The 14449-nt window shown below is 44.3% G+C and overlaps 1 protein-coding gene and 1 long non-coding RNA gene across 14 annotated transcripts in view; one reads left to right on the forward strand and one right to left on the reverse strand.

Moving 5' to 3' along the window:
• The window catches only part of LOC135917043 (G/T mismatch-specific thymine DNA glycosylase-like), a 436020-nt gene that overhangs the window by 409435 nt on the left and 12136 nt on the right, over nucleotides 1-14449 (reverse strand). The window contains exon 1 of one of the 13 annotated variants that reach the window (XM_065450533.1): nucleotides 13840-13860. The exons of 11 other annotated variants lie outside the window; for them this stretch is intronic. The gene's annotated coding sequence lies outside the window, so the exon portion shown is untranslated. Of the gene's footprint in view, nucleotides 1-12893; nucleotides 12918-13839; nucleotides 13861-14449 lie in introns of those variants that run through there. One more of the 13 variants, XM_065450532.1, reaches the window with a different exon arrangement.
• Nucleotides 5464-7572, forward strand: LOC135917047 (uncharacterized). The gene is made up of 2 exons (XR_010569163.2): nucleotides 5464-6055; nucleotides 7466-7572. It is a non-coding gene; the product is annotated as an uncharacterized lncRNA (long non-coding RNA).

Below are 14449 nucleotides of genomic sequence, written 5' to 3' on the forward strand. Positions count from 1 at the left end.
CTGTCACAGAAATGTGCAGCTCGTTAACAAAACTTGGTGAAAGCTCGTATGATAGCAGCAAAGGAAACCGATAGCAAAGCAAAGCAAAGCAGTACGATAGCAGCAGAGTGTCAGCGAGCTTTCAACGATGATATGTAAAAGCAATCAGACCAGAGCTGTTTTGTCTATGTTACCTAAGAGCAGTGCCACATTAGTAAAAACATGTAAAGAGTTATTTTATTTATTTATAGATACTGCGATCGGAAATCAGATCTTAGCAGGGTGGGTATCATAGAAATATGCAAGCATTTAACGCACGCAATATTCATCAGATATGCAGGTATTTATCAAACATTGGTGAAGAATACATAACATACAAGCAAATAACACACACAAATTCATAACATTGGCAGGCAGTTTTCAAACATTGATAAGGAATTCTGCATAACAATATCAGAATTAAGATTATTCCAGTCTGTTATTGTCCTAGGAAAACAAGAATATTTGAAACAGTTATTCTGTGCATTCATGGGGGTTATTGATAAAGCATGCCTTCGCCTCATGTTATAACCTGATGAGTAAGTAAAGAACTTGGAAGTATGAACCTTATAATGGCCGTTTACAAGTTGAAAGAGAAACTTTAATCAGCAGATACAGTTGTGCACAGTGACGGGGGTAATCCACTGCGTCTTACGAGCTCACCAACAGATGCACGGCCATATAAATTGAAAATAAACTTAACTACCTTATGCTGCACACGTTCCAGTTTCTTAATATTAGTTAAAGTGAATGAGTCCCAAATAATTATGGCATATTCCAACAATGGACGAATGTAAGAATTGTACGCCAGTAAACGAACAGTAGACATAGATGATTTCAGTGAGTGCCTCAAGAAAAACAGTTTACACAATGAACTGCAATAACGGTATCTATGTGCTTTGTCCAGGAAAGCGCATTGGTTATCCACAGGCCCAAATATTTGTGCTCTCTTACCTCTGATAGAGATATGTTGTCAACATTATATGCAAATTGAAAGGTATTTTCTTATGTGTGATTCTCATAAAACCTGTTTTTTGAAAATTAATAGACATTTGCCATTGTTTGCACCAAGCAATGACCTTTGCCAAGTCATTATTTAGACGCACCTGATAATCAACAGAAGATATTTTTTCATACAAAATACAGTCATCTGCATAAGAGAGAGAGAGAGACAACTTCATGTAGTCGCCTGCAGAACGACACCATGAATAAATGGCGCCGTGACGCGGGCCCTGACGTCTTCTCAGAGGGTGGTCTCTACTCAACTCCAGTGCGTGTTACTCCCGCGGTCGGTCGCCCTGAGGGGCAACGTTCCGTCGGTTTCGCTCGGCCTTTGTCTTTCAAGAGCCACCGAGACCTGCTGGACTGCCCAGGTTTGGCTTTCGTGGTCGTAGCATTCCGCCGCAGCCGCGAGTCGAGGCGGAATCGTTGTACTTATAAAGTTTTATGGAAACTGAAAGTTCTGCAACTATGTCATTAATAAATAATAGAAATAAATGCGGTCCCAAAACGGATATCTCTGGCGGACTCCAGATGCAACCTCTGTATTCTTAGAAGAAGCATTGTTTAAGGTGACGAATTGGTGTCTGTTAGTAAGGTACGCTCTGATCTAAGAAAGTATCGGTTCATTTTTTATATAATACCCTAATTTATCAATTAATTTACGTGACACTTTGTCAAATGCTTTACGAAAATCCATGAACACAATATCTGTTTGCTTCCCTTCGTTAATCGCCTGTGCGAGATCGTGAACAGTCTCAACTAATTGAGTACTTGTAGAAAACCTATGTCTGAAACCATGTTGGACATCTGCAAGTACCTTGTGCTTTTCTAAGAAACGTAATATATGTTTATGAATTATATGCTCTAAAATTTTGCATGATGTAGATGTAAGAGATACTGGTCGGTAATTCTCTATATGTGCTTTTTTCCAGGATTTATGCAAAGGCTTGATTTCGGCCATCCTCCAGTCATTCGGTAGGGAACCATCGTGTAAAGATCTGGTTAATACGAAATACAGGTACTTAGCACACCATTCCTCATAACGCTTTAAAAACGCGTTTGGTATATTATCTGGTCCTGGTGACTTTTAGTATCAACGTTCAATAGCTAATTAAAGACGCCGCTTTCAGAAATTCTGCATGTAGCACGCCACAAAATGGCACTGCACTGTTGAATGGAGCGTCTCAGACAAAGATGAAAACCAGCTAACACTGTGAAAGTTGGGAGCCGTCCTGGATCCATTTCAGAAGAGTCTGTTGGGGCACTCATTTGATGGCAACCACCGACCTCTGTTCATGTTCGTCACCGACAATGTAGATTCACTTAATGAGTTCAACCAGTACTTGTTGGAAGCAAACCCCACAAACACAGCTGTTAAACTCATTGAGTATTGGCATGACTCTACCGCTCTCTACCCCGGGCTGGCAAATGCTGCACTGACATTGTTGTGCTTAGCTAATGGAAGCTGTGATGTTGATGTTGACAGAAATTTCTCCCAGCTGTGATAGTTTCAACGACTAGACAGGACTTGAATGGAGACCGACATGTTGCGCAGTCAGATGATAATGTATGTAAACAAGAGTGTGTAAAAAATCGATGGTCAGCTTTGCATGAATAAAATTTTTCATTTCTTAGAAGTTATCAATGCTCTTAACTGTTGTCATTACTGATTCATTTCCAGACAAGCACCTAATTTCGGAGAGTATATGCTAGAAAACCCTGGTGTGCCCCCCCCCTTTAATTACCAGCTTGAAACACACACCAATTTCAACGCGTTAAGAGATAGGAAGCCCGTGATACCTTCTGATAAAATAAACTGAGTGTATTACTTAGTACATCTGTAGATTTAACAAAAGAAAAACCTAGAAAAAATAGCACCTGATTTTTACCCCCAATTTTAAAAATATATACATAAAACCCGAAAACAAACAACCCTATATATAGAATGGCAATGCTAGCCATCAAATGAGAACTGTCAAAATGGGCAGAAACAAATGATGTACTGGAGGAAATACAGAATGGGTTCGGATGAAGCAGACGCTCAGAAAATAATATTTTTGTTGTAACTCAGTGCATAGAGATTTCAGCAGCTCAGAATAGATCTTTATGGGTAGCATTTATTAATTTTAAGGGAGCCTACGACAATGTAGACAAGGAGTAGTTATGGGATATTCTCAAACACGAAGGCATAGATGACCATTTCATGGAGCAACAGGGAGATATATAGAGGCAACTGAGTAAAAAATGTATGGGAAGGTCGAAATTGTAATGAAGTGGAAATTCACTAAGGACTGAAGCAAGGATGCCCTCTGTCTGCACTGTTGTTCACTCTTTATGTTCAGGGTGTCTACCAAGTTGACATTTCCAAATTCCCTGAGTTTTCCAGGTTTTCCCTGAGCACCTTTGCGAAATTCCCTGAATTAGCCAGAACTTTGTTGTATGTCAAGATAGGCTGACACTATAATGCCCGATGCTGTCATTCTCTAGTAGGCATGTTAAAACAAAAAAAAATGACAATCCAGTTTGAATAGCAAGGAGTAATATCTATGTTATTTAAAAAGAAAACAGAAAGAAGGTATTAGTAAAATGCACAGCGAAAAAAATGGTAAAACCCATTCCAAATTGAGTCGAACATATTCAAATACGAATGAAAGGAAGATGCATACAGAAGTAAATATTTTCGAATATGAGCTATTTCTATCAACTGATAGCAAGCTCATCGGTATGCGACCTGAACTTTGTCACAATTAAGATTCTCTCTCAGCAGCTGGGAAGTCAACGTCAACTGTCCTGACATATACTCTCAGCCCATACACGACACCTCAGTGTTCGCTTTCACTGCTTTAAAGAGTTTATTTTGGTTTGTATGAAGGACACCTGCATCTCGGCGTCAGCCAACACTTTCTTTTTTGAGCTCAAGCTCCTTCAAAGAGGCGGCGGCACGCTTCCTTTCCCGTTACTTCCTCAGTGCGTCAGTCCTCTCTGCTCTCATCCTCCTTCTCCCACGCGTTCACCCCATGGATCATTTGAAGCATCCTCTTTGTCAGTTGTACAGTCAACACCCGATTTTCTGGACTCCCTAGGGGCCGCAATAACATCCGAAAAATCGGGCAGTCCGAAAGAAATGAATGTCTTAACTGCCCTTATAAGCTAAAATTGCCACAGGCACGCCTGAAAAAGCTCTTAAGGCTTTCCAGTACATTTATTAAGCATATCGGTGTTCGTACCATGACAGGAGACGGGGGTGCACGCGTGTGTAATTAAGGAATACATACTGTGTCCCGTGACAATTGCCCCTTCCCACGCTTGTTATGCTTCACCGCGCAACATAGCTGTACTGGGGCGAAGCTAACTTTCAAAGCCTGGCATTACGCAACGCGCAGTGCTTTGCGAGCTTCGAAGCCAATCACGAGGATTACAAAGGCGGAATCGGTGCCATTGCTAACAGCGGCGAATTCTTTCAATGAAAAACACGGCATCACACGGCAAGAAGCTTAATAGCGAACGTAGGAGCAGCTAGGCCTAACGCTGCCGCGGTGGTGGCTACGGCTGCCAACGGATCTAGGTGCGAAAGTGCCGGTTCGAGGCGGCGGCGGTGGCTTTAATTATTGCCATTTCAGAACTGCAGTCTGGGCAATATGTATTGACTATATTGAGTACGTGGTGGTGCCGCGAAGCCGTGCGAATTATCGGGCATGTCCGAAAAATTGGGCGTCTGAAAAATCGGTCGTTAACTGCTCTGGAAATACCTCGTGCCGATGACACCCCACATGAAAATGGGCTGTGAATTTCTAGCTGGAAATGGTCTTTCCAGCCAGGTTTCCAACTGGAATCAGCCCTTCCAGATAGAAATTTTCCAGAGCCAGCTGGAAATGGCCCTTTCCAGCTTGAAGTGGGATCCACCTCAGCTGGTTTTTCAGCTAGAAGCAGCACTGCCAGCTGGAAGTTTTCCAGCTTCAGCTGGAAACAACTGGATACAGCATTTTTTAGCTGGAAACAGCGCTTCCAACTGGAAACAACTGGATGGAGCATTTTCCAGCCGGAAGTAGAATCTATCGACTGGAAAGTGGAGCTTAATTCCCACTTGCATTAAGACATTTTTTGTATCTGCAACACGCCCATATTTAGCCCAAGGTGGTGTTTGTATAAGAACGAAGAGCTTTTACTCTTGCAGCAGCAAAAAAAAAATAAAATATTTTTATTCGTTCGTGTTGTGACAACAATCGGAATTGCATGAACGTATGTAAATGCTCGTCACTCCGGGTACCTTTGATCGCGATCGGGATCGATAGCAATCTAAAGTGTCCTGTGTGATCGAGTTGCCAAAAAAAAAATATCTCCAGGAAAAACTGCCACTTTTATTGAACCTTGCTTGTAGTAAACAAAAGCGACGAGCTTGCCCGATTGGTCATGATGAGCCGTTGCGCAAACGGCTAGTGTTTACAACATAGCAATTCCTTCTCTAACAAAAAAGAGCCTTAACACGTGGCACCTTCAGCAGTTCAGGCTGCAATGACCGCTGCTCCTATTTTTTCCTGTCTGCACGACGCCACTACAATCGCCGCCATATTTGTTGAATACTTAGGAGCTTTAGTCTCGTATCTTGTCTTGATCTGCTCTTTTGACACTAACAATAATATAATAGCGTGTTATTGCAATATCAGTATTTCTCAGAAAAGCTCGGGTTTTTATTCACAGCAAACAGCAGCATTACAAAGGCAGGCCGAATATAAAAAATGTGACGACGCCACAGGGGCCCTAGTTTCGTACAGCACATGGCGGAAACTGTCACGGCGAGGCAATTTTGCGAGACAACGAGAGTCTCTCGGGTGTGCATGTGATCAAGTTTTTGTGAGGAACCTGCACGATCTTGCGCATGAAGTAATTATTTTTGGACAGTTCCTTCTCTGGACGGTGTTACAAGTACAGGCAAGCGGCTATCAACAGTTGTTATTGCTGTACTTTGTGGTGTTGTGATTCACCAGTGCGGATCGAAGAGCACCGTTTTCTCCAGCCCTGATTCTACAATGTGGAGGTAATTATTTCACTTGCTTATGTTTTGAGCGTAAGTTAATGTTTATTTTTATCCTGTATGTTGGCACGCTTGAGCATGATATCATAGGTCCCTGGTGTACGTGATGTTTGTATACAGGTTGATCATTTTTATGTTTTGCGGAATTTGGTAGAAATGGCCTGTGGCAGACATCATAATTCTTGTCGTTGAGCGGAATTATTCGAAAAGGTGGACATTATTAGCATGCGAAATCGAAAGACATCTTCAAGTAATTAGCAAAAATTGACAAATTAACTTATTACCTTGCTGCACATATTACTTGTACGAATTGTAGCCTGTGAGTTTGCAAGATGGATCCACCTTAAATGAATTTCCAGAATTACATCAGTTTCGATATACTATTTTCTAAAGTGTGAGACGAATAAGTGGGCGTTCCAGTTACTTTTGTGCTCCAATACATAAAAGGGCGTTTCGTTATAAAAGTATGCAGACCAACAGTGCACTTTTACGGCGAGTTTGATGACACATATTTCTAACTGGTGTCATTCTGGAAAGTAAGTCCAAGTGGATACGCCTGGCAATCTCAATGGCTACAATTCGTAGATTGCGATATGTGCCGTAATGTAATAAATTAGGAAGTTCAATATTGAATTTTTTAAAATTAGTTCAATATGTGTTCCGATTTTTCGTGCAAGTAATCTCCTCCTCTGAAGGATCCAGCTCAAGGACTAGAATTACGGTATCTTCAACAGGCGATTGGTTAAAAATTGCATAAAACTTTAAATTATCACGCAGCATATGTGAAGTGCTTGCCAGTTTGCGTAAGCCCCTTTTGTCTCCAATAGCCCATTTGAATATATTGCCGTGCAGTGTTTGTGCCCAATGTTGCACATACGTACGTCTATTAAATACTAGTGCGTATATGTCAATCTGCCCAACGCAATAGAAGCACATTTATGGCGTGCTTTCATTGCAAGTGCGTGCTCGCAAACACGTTGCCTCGAATGGCAGGCATTTGAATTGGTGCAAAACAACAATAACCTAAAAAGATTGGCCCTCAAGCTCCTGTGTTATTCAGCAGAGAAATGCTTCTTGGGAGGCTGTTGAGTTACATCACACACCTAGTTCAAAATACAAATGAGCTCATTCGAATTCTATTTGCACTAAAGCCACAATCAATGGCACTAGACAATTTAACAATCATTGCATAGCTTCTGCAGCTCAAGTTGAGAGCCTCTTGAGAGCTCAGGTTGGGGCCTTACGCCACATAAACTGTAGAAGGGTCTGTGATGAAGGTAAACTGTGGTACTGTCCAAAGGCTGTTGATACAATCCACGTGATTTTGGTAAAGGTCACTGTTTACTAGAACTGAGTGGATTAAAGTGATGATTGTTTTAAAGTTCACTCACTATGTCTAAATATTTTTTTCAGATGGGGTACAAGGAGAAGTGCAAGTGTATTCCACATCTTGAGGGAGATGCAAGATATGCTTCCGCAATCCTTGCTGCAAGTGTTCAAATAAATGGTTGCAAGTTTCAGCACCATGCTGTTTTGGCTGCATGTATTTTCACCGGACCAGTTGGTCTTGCGGCCAGTCACATTAGGAACTAACTGTGACTTGCGACAGCAAGCTAAGATCCATGCGAGTTCTGGCCAGTTTGTATCCTGCTTGATGCGAGCTTACACCCTGGGATTTCACCTGAGCATGGCTCAACACCATGGTGTTGTCGCCAAGGCTCAACACCATGGCGACCGGTGCTGTGTGCCAGCCCGGTCTGTGGGTCTGTAGACCCACAGGCCGGGCTGGAGATTCTAGCTGGAAGCTCTTCCAGCTGAATTACAGCTGGCATTTCTTGCAGCTGGATCCAGCTGGAAGGCCTTCCAGTTGGGACATATTCCAGCTGGATTATGGAACCGGAAATTTCACCCAGCTGGATTTTTTCCAGCTGCCTTCCCAGCTAGAAAAGTATCCAGCTGGGTGAAATTTCCAGTTCCATAATCCAGCTGGAAGTAAAAACATTTTCACCTGGGACGGCGTCAATGACGATTCGTAGCGATTCCTTTGTTACTGGAGCCAGCATGAACACGACTTTCGTTCCCTTTCAATAAAATTACAGCTAATTTTTCCCTGATAGAAGCACAAATTCCCCGAGTTTTCCCTGGGTATTTCCAGACTATTGAAATTCCCTGAGATTTCCCGGTTTTCCCGGTTGGTAGCTAGACACCCTGATGTTAACAGCATAGAAATACAACTCGCAAACAGTCAATTATGATTCGATTTATCAAACAGGCGTAATAGACAGATAGTGCAGCAGAAGGTCTCCGCACTGATGTATGTGGACGACATAGTGCTACTAGCGCACAACGCAAGAGATTTACAAACACTGGCCAATATGTGTGAAATGACAAAGGTAGGTCTTAAATTTCGCACAGAGAAATCGGGAATTACGATCTTTATGAAGAGACGAGTAACTATACGAGATGTCGATTCAACAGCAAGTCATACCCATAGTCAAGCAATATAAATACCTCGGCGTATACATAAACAAAGGAAAGACTTACTCAAGCACCAATCAAGATAATCTTTTAAAAAAGAAGGAAAGCAGAATGCAGCAATAACGAAACAGGACCCTTTGGGGCCACCATAAATACGAGCTGGTGCGTGGAATCTGGAAAGGAGTCATGGTGCCAGCGCTTACATTCGCAAATGCCATTCTGTGCTTCAAAAAGGATATCTTGTCGGGGTTGGAAGTTAACCAAAAATAGGTGGGCTGGTTGGCTTTGGGAGCCCTTGGGAAAACTACAAATGAGGCGCGCAAGGGGACATGGGTTGGCCTGGTTTGAAGTCAGAGAAGTGCAGAGCAAAATTAATCTTAAAGAAAGACTCAAGGAGCATGGATGAAAATAAATGGGCGGCTAAAGTGCACAAGTATCTGCATCTGAAAAGCGTGGACACAGAATGAAGGGAGAGGTCAAGAAAGTTAGCAACCAAGTACAGAGTAGGAGGAATCAGAATGGAAGTGAGAGAAACAGAGACAGCAAATTCGATGCAAGGAATGGAAACGAAAAAGACCGTGGAGATTTACAAGAATTAGGAAGAATAAATTAGAAGGGAAGCTCTGTACGATAACACGAAGGGAAATGCTTTGCTTTTTGAGGCTCGAGCTGGTTGCCTAAGGACAGAAACATACAGGAGCAAATAGATGAGGAATGTGTGCTGCAGCAGCAATCTGGAGACCACTCAGCACATCCTAATGGAATATGAAGATATTCACCCAGTGAAACCAGTACATAAGGTACAGCTTCTAGAAGCAGTTAGATTTAAAGTGGAAGCCCCTCACCTCCATCGAAATTAACACGCATACCCCCCTCCCCGCCCAGACCACCACTTCTCTCACACATTCCTAACGTGCCACAAAATGAATGTTGAAACTTGACAGCTATACGGCGGTCAACATTTTGCTGCCTTTTTCACTCCTTTTGAATGGCAGTGGTTATCGGCATATCCTTGGGTGTGAAGGCCAGTTTCCTCATCGATTCGGTGTCCACGCGATTTACTCGAGATTAATTCAGCATCGCTGTTGCTTCGTTAGTTCGACGTTATTTGTTTAGACTTATCCAGGGTCCAGGAAAGGTATTCGGTTTGTGGTCAGCTGGTCTGTATGCATATGGAACGAGTTGCGGCCAGAGAAAACACCAAAGGCGTTTAACTTTTCCTTTTGCTTCATCATTTCCTCAAGTAACGACTTGCAGCGACGCTGACTGATTATCGGAACCACATACCGGCAACATTGGTTAGCTAAGGTGGAAAGTAAAATAATATGAGACAGCGTCCATCATCAAACCCTGCAATAACCCTTCAACTCATTGGCAATATGACTGCCACCCGTTAACTCGTTTGGTTTTTCCCTAATTGTAGAGCTCTTTTTATGCAAAATTGCCAGCTGGAAACAACAGTTGCAGGGAGTTGAGAAATGTGGCGATCTACTAAGGGAGAGAGAGAGCCAAGGCAACAGCCAAACAGGAGGGAAAAGCAAAATTTGACCGTTGTTTATGAAAACATTTATGGATGAACATCTTTTTATTTAAAAGGGAAGTAGAACAGAAAAAGGAAGTGGAGAAGAGTTCCATGTGTTCTGAATGACGCTTATACAGTTATCATTTGAGCCGCCTAACGTAGCCACTTCTCTGCTGTGCTTATGTAGGCGTTTTTTTAACCTTCCGCGGTGGACGTAGTACGTCTAGAATCAAGGTTCCTGTGCTCTACGCAGTTGTATGGGACTGGCAGCCACGCATTGTGATGTAACTTCCCGGATAACAATACGAGTCGGTTGTGGCACTTAACTTGGCAGAGCATGAACGAGGGATCCAAAAGAACTGTGATTGTTGTGCAAATATATATTTCTCTGTAACTCTTCCAGAGCTAATTCAAAAAAATGCTATTATAGTCGGATACAAATTAAGCCTGCAGTGAAGCCCCGCCTACGCCCTCATAACTGCCAGCCACTGTTAACCCTCCCCCCCCCCCCCCCCCACCGCGAGGCTGCAAATAATTCGTACTTCAAACTTTTCCTGTTACCCAAATAAGGCAGCAACCACAAAAATAAAATGAGTAGCGCGTAATTTTATTCCTTTTGCCTCACCTATTATAGTGGAATGGCCAAAGCCAAATTCTTTATTGAACTGAAATAACATGCTTGCTTTGCTGCAACTATTTATTGTCAAGTTTCACTTCAGTTGGCAGTGAAGTTTTATGAGTAAAACGGTTTCAGCAGTGAAATGAACGGCACCGCAGACTTTTGAAGTGTGAAATGCTCAGACTGCCTACACTTTGTCCATGTCTGTTGCACACCTCATTGCTACCGCCGATGAAAAGACTCTTCAAGGACGGCAGACGCTCCGGAGGTATCAAGTACGGCACCGTTTTGAAAAGGCCGCATGACGATTTTGTTTGCTTCTGTGATTGGCTGGCGAAGTAACACAACTCCGCACGGTTTGTGTGCCTTGGTTGCCAACTGCTGTTTTTTTTTTTAAGTTGTATTCTACTAAAGTAATATTTATTCTACACTTTGGCTTCTTTACTTGTTCTTAGCAGTGTTCTTCCTGCACTTCTTTCCTGCGCAAGCCCATTTGACGTAGTTCCTTGTTTGCCAAGGAGAGGTGTATCGCACAGGCGTACCTGTAAGATACACCTTATGTCATTTCTTTTTTGTGGGTTTGTATGTTTTTATGGCGAATGGTGGACGTTATTATTCACATTTGTACTAGTAAAGTACCCCCTCCCCCCCTAAAGAATATCCTGGGTACATGCCTGGACATATATAGTAATGGCGAAAAAAAAAACAGGGATGAGATGGATATGACCGGATCCATTACAGGCATAGGGAGCAGTAAAATGTAGCTAGAGAAGATTAAAGAGAATCGTAGAAGAAAACTAGAAGGAAAAGCATTGATAGCATGCCTGAGTAACTCAAGCAGGCTAGGAGACCATTTGTTCCCGTCTCATTTCAGAGAGGATGCCAATAGATCATCATCATAATAATAATAATAATAATAATAATAATAATAATAATAATAATAATAATCCTTGGTATTGACGACTTGGAGAGTAGACCTTGATTTCAAAGCGTTGTTATAACAAAAGCGCCCCTCCGATAGCGGTGTAAAAGCGACAAGATAACCCCACGTGACGCACGTGCTTGAAATGTGTTGCGTTTTAAATGAGTAAGCATTTCTATGTTTACCCAACGAAAAAACTGTCCGTCCGCCTGTCCTCCGCGTAATACGATCGCTTTCAAGATAGAGCCAGGCAGCTGCGGAAGACGACGACGATCGCGCGAGCAGTGGCACGAGCCCATCTCTGTGACCACACGACGTGAGCAATCGGGGGCACTCGGCACGCACCAGAACTGTGGAGCAGCCGTGGCTTCGGATCGGAACGTCATCAGCGCACCTGGCGCCGCCATCTGCAGTAGTTTTTTTGCCTCATCAGTTCACGCTGCGCCGCCTTCCGCGACAGTTCGTGTCGCCGCAGCACTGTCGCATTTACCGCATAACGGCGCCAAGACGTTCAGTGAAGAAGAACGGAAACGCAGGAACGCAGGGTATCAAGCGCGAGTACAGATTACGCCAGAAACAAATGAACGAAGCTGCGCAGGGCGAGGAACTACAGCTGCCGAACGCAACAAACACGAGGAACGATCGACGCCGTGCCGACGCCGTCCGATACCGACGTTCCAGATAAAGCTGCATACATTTGCTTCGTTTCCGATCATTTACCTCTTCATTTCACCCCACGTCCACATCCACTGCGGGCTCTCTGTAACACGAATGAACATTGCTTCTACTCGCCTCTTCTAGCTGGTCTTGTGCAGGTCTCACTTAACTCCGTTTCCCGTTCTCGCAATTATACCAAACCCACCAGCGCACGACCACTCGACACCACGTCGTTACTACGAAATGCTTACGCATCGTTCAAATACTCCCTGAGGGGATTAGTTTTTCTTCTCTTTGTTTCTCTTCTTGGTTGTTCTTGTTTCTTTCTTTTTTTCTTAGTCGGCTAGGACGCTCATGTCGTCCGCCCAGTACAAAGGGTAAATTGGCCACAAGATGTAATCACACCTTCACCCGCCTGCCCCTCTCCTGGTCAAGTGCGTGCCCCCCCCCCCCCCCCTACGCGTGGGTGCACGTCTTCATCTAGGGAGGTCGACCTGTTTCTGCGCGACAACGATTAACCCCCACCTCCCGTGTTGCTTTTTTTCTGCTTCTTCTGGCGTCCTGCGAATAATTTCGGCCGCAAGAAATCCACTGCACCAAAAGAGCCCGGAAATACGAGACGAGTCTTAAGGTTACAACGCACACAAAGGAACACGGGGTCCAGGCTTCGGAAACGAGCACGCCCAGAAACACGACGACAGCGGAGCCAGAGCACCGCGTCATTCGACAGACACGGCGGCACTCCTCGGTCGACGCGACCTGCGTGCGCATGAGAGAAAACAATAAAAGCGCTACAGGCACAGGCATGGCGGTACTTGCAAGCGAGTTTTTTTATTCATATCTTTATCTGATATACTTTATCAATAAAAATTCAATTGCAAGCACCGCCCTGTGCTGACGTCTCCCTCCGTTCTGTGTCTCTAGCGGCTTTATTCACGATGACTCAGAACTGGCCTACAGCTTTACCTTGCTAAATGGAAAACAAACTGCTAGGTAGCACAATGTCAACTGCAAGGCGAAATTAACTGGATTTTTTTCCCATGCTTCCCATTATTGCAATGACGCGCACAGACGTATACGTTACAAAAGTAATTCTGACTATCCTGCCCGGCAGCTTCGTTTCCTGGACGCAATAAATTTGAATACACGCCAAGAATGTCACCGAATTACCCGTAAATCACCGTATCAGCGCGCAATGGTGGATGTGCTCATAAGTAGGGTAATTTTGACGCTGAAAACGATGAATGACAACAGCGGCGCGCGCCTCGACAGTCCCTGCCGCCCTTTTCACACCTGACGGGGAAACGATTTTCTGTTGCCACATTTAATACGACTCGTTCAAATAGTCTCGTAAATAACATTTTCTCGCGGGAAATGCAATGCGCGGTGCGCCCGTCTTTCTACTGGAGAGGTGGGACTACGTCACGAAGCATTAATGCTCAAGCATCTGCTACAACGTCGCAAACCTCACGTTCGACTCGTCCAACTTGAAGCTGGAATTCACGTTTATTTTATTTCCACTGTCAAGGATATTTCGTTCATATTCACATGCAAGGTTTCACAAACCGGGCAGACTTCTGTTGCCTCACCTCAGGTATGAGCGGAGCAAGTGCTTATGCACGTTTATGGAAACGAAGCCGCCCACGATGCCGCCCGAGCTCTCGCACACCGGGCGCATCATCCTTCTCCTGCGTCTTCCGATCCCGACCAGCCCTCTGTTCTGCATCGCGGTCACGCGCGGGACCGAATGGTCACGTTCAGAGAAATTCTCCTGCACTACCACAGAGAGCGGTTACGCTACCCCCCAGCACACAAAACACTGAATAAGTCTCAATCCACCACTTGGCGACTCCTTCAGACACGAACTTTTCTGAACCCCGTGCCTTACAACCGCATGTACCCCGATGCATACTCACCACTCTGCAAAGTGTGCAAGGCCCGCGCCGACCTCGATCATATTATCTGGCAATGCCCCAAAGCCTCACCCACCAACACCTCCCGCACTAACACACGCATCATTAGTACGGCCGAGCAGTGGGAGACATTGCTGCTCAGCTTGGACCCAGAGGAGCAGCTCCGGGCCGTCCGGATGGCCGAAGACGCCGCCAGAAAGCAAGGACTGGACGCCGTCTGAGGAAGGGGGGGATTGGGGGTTAGTCTCCCGACACCCGCCACCCCTGAACCCCATCAAGGACACAA

This window comes from Dermacentor albipictus, chromosome 6 (genome assembly GCF_038994185.2).
Source record: "Dermacentor albipictus isolate Rhodes 1998 colony chromosome 6, USDA_Dalb.pri_finalv2, whole genome shotgun sequence".
Lineage (NCBI taxonomy): Eukaryota > Metazoa > Arthropoda > Arachnida > Ixodida > Ixodidae > Dermacentor > Dermacentor albipictus.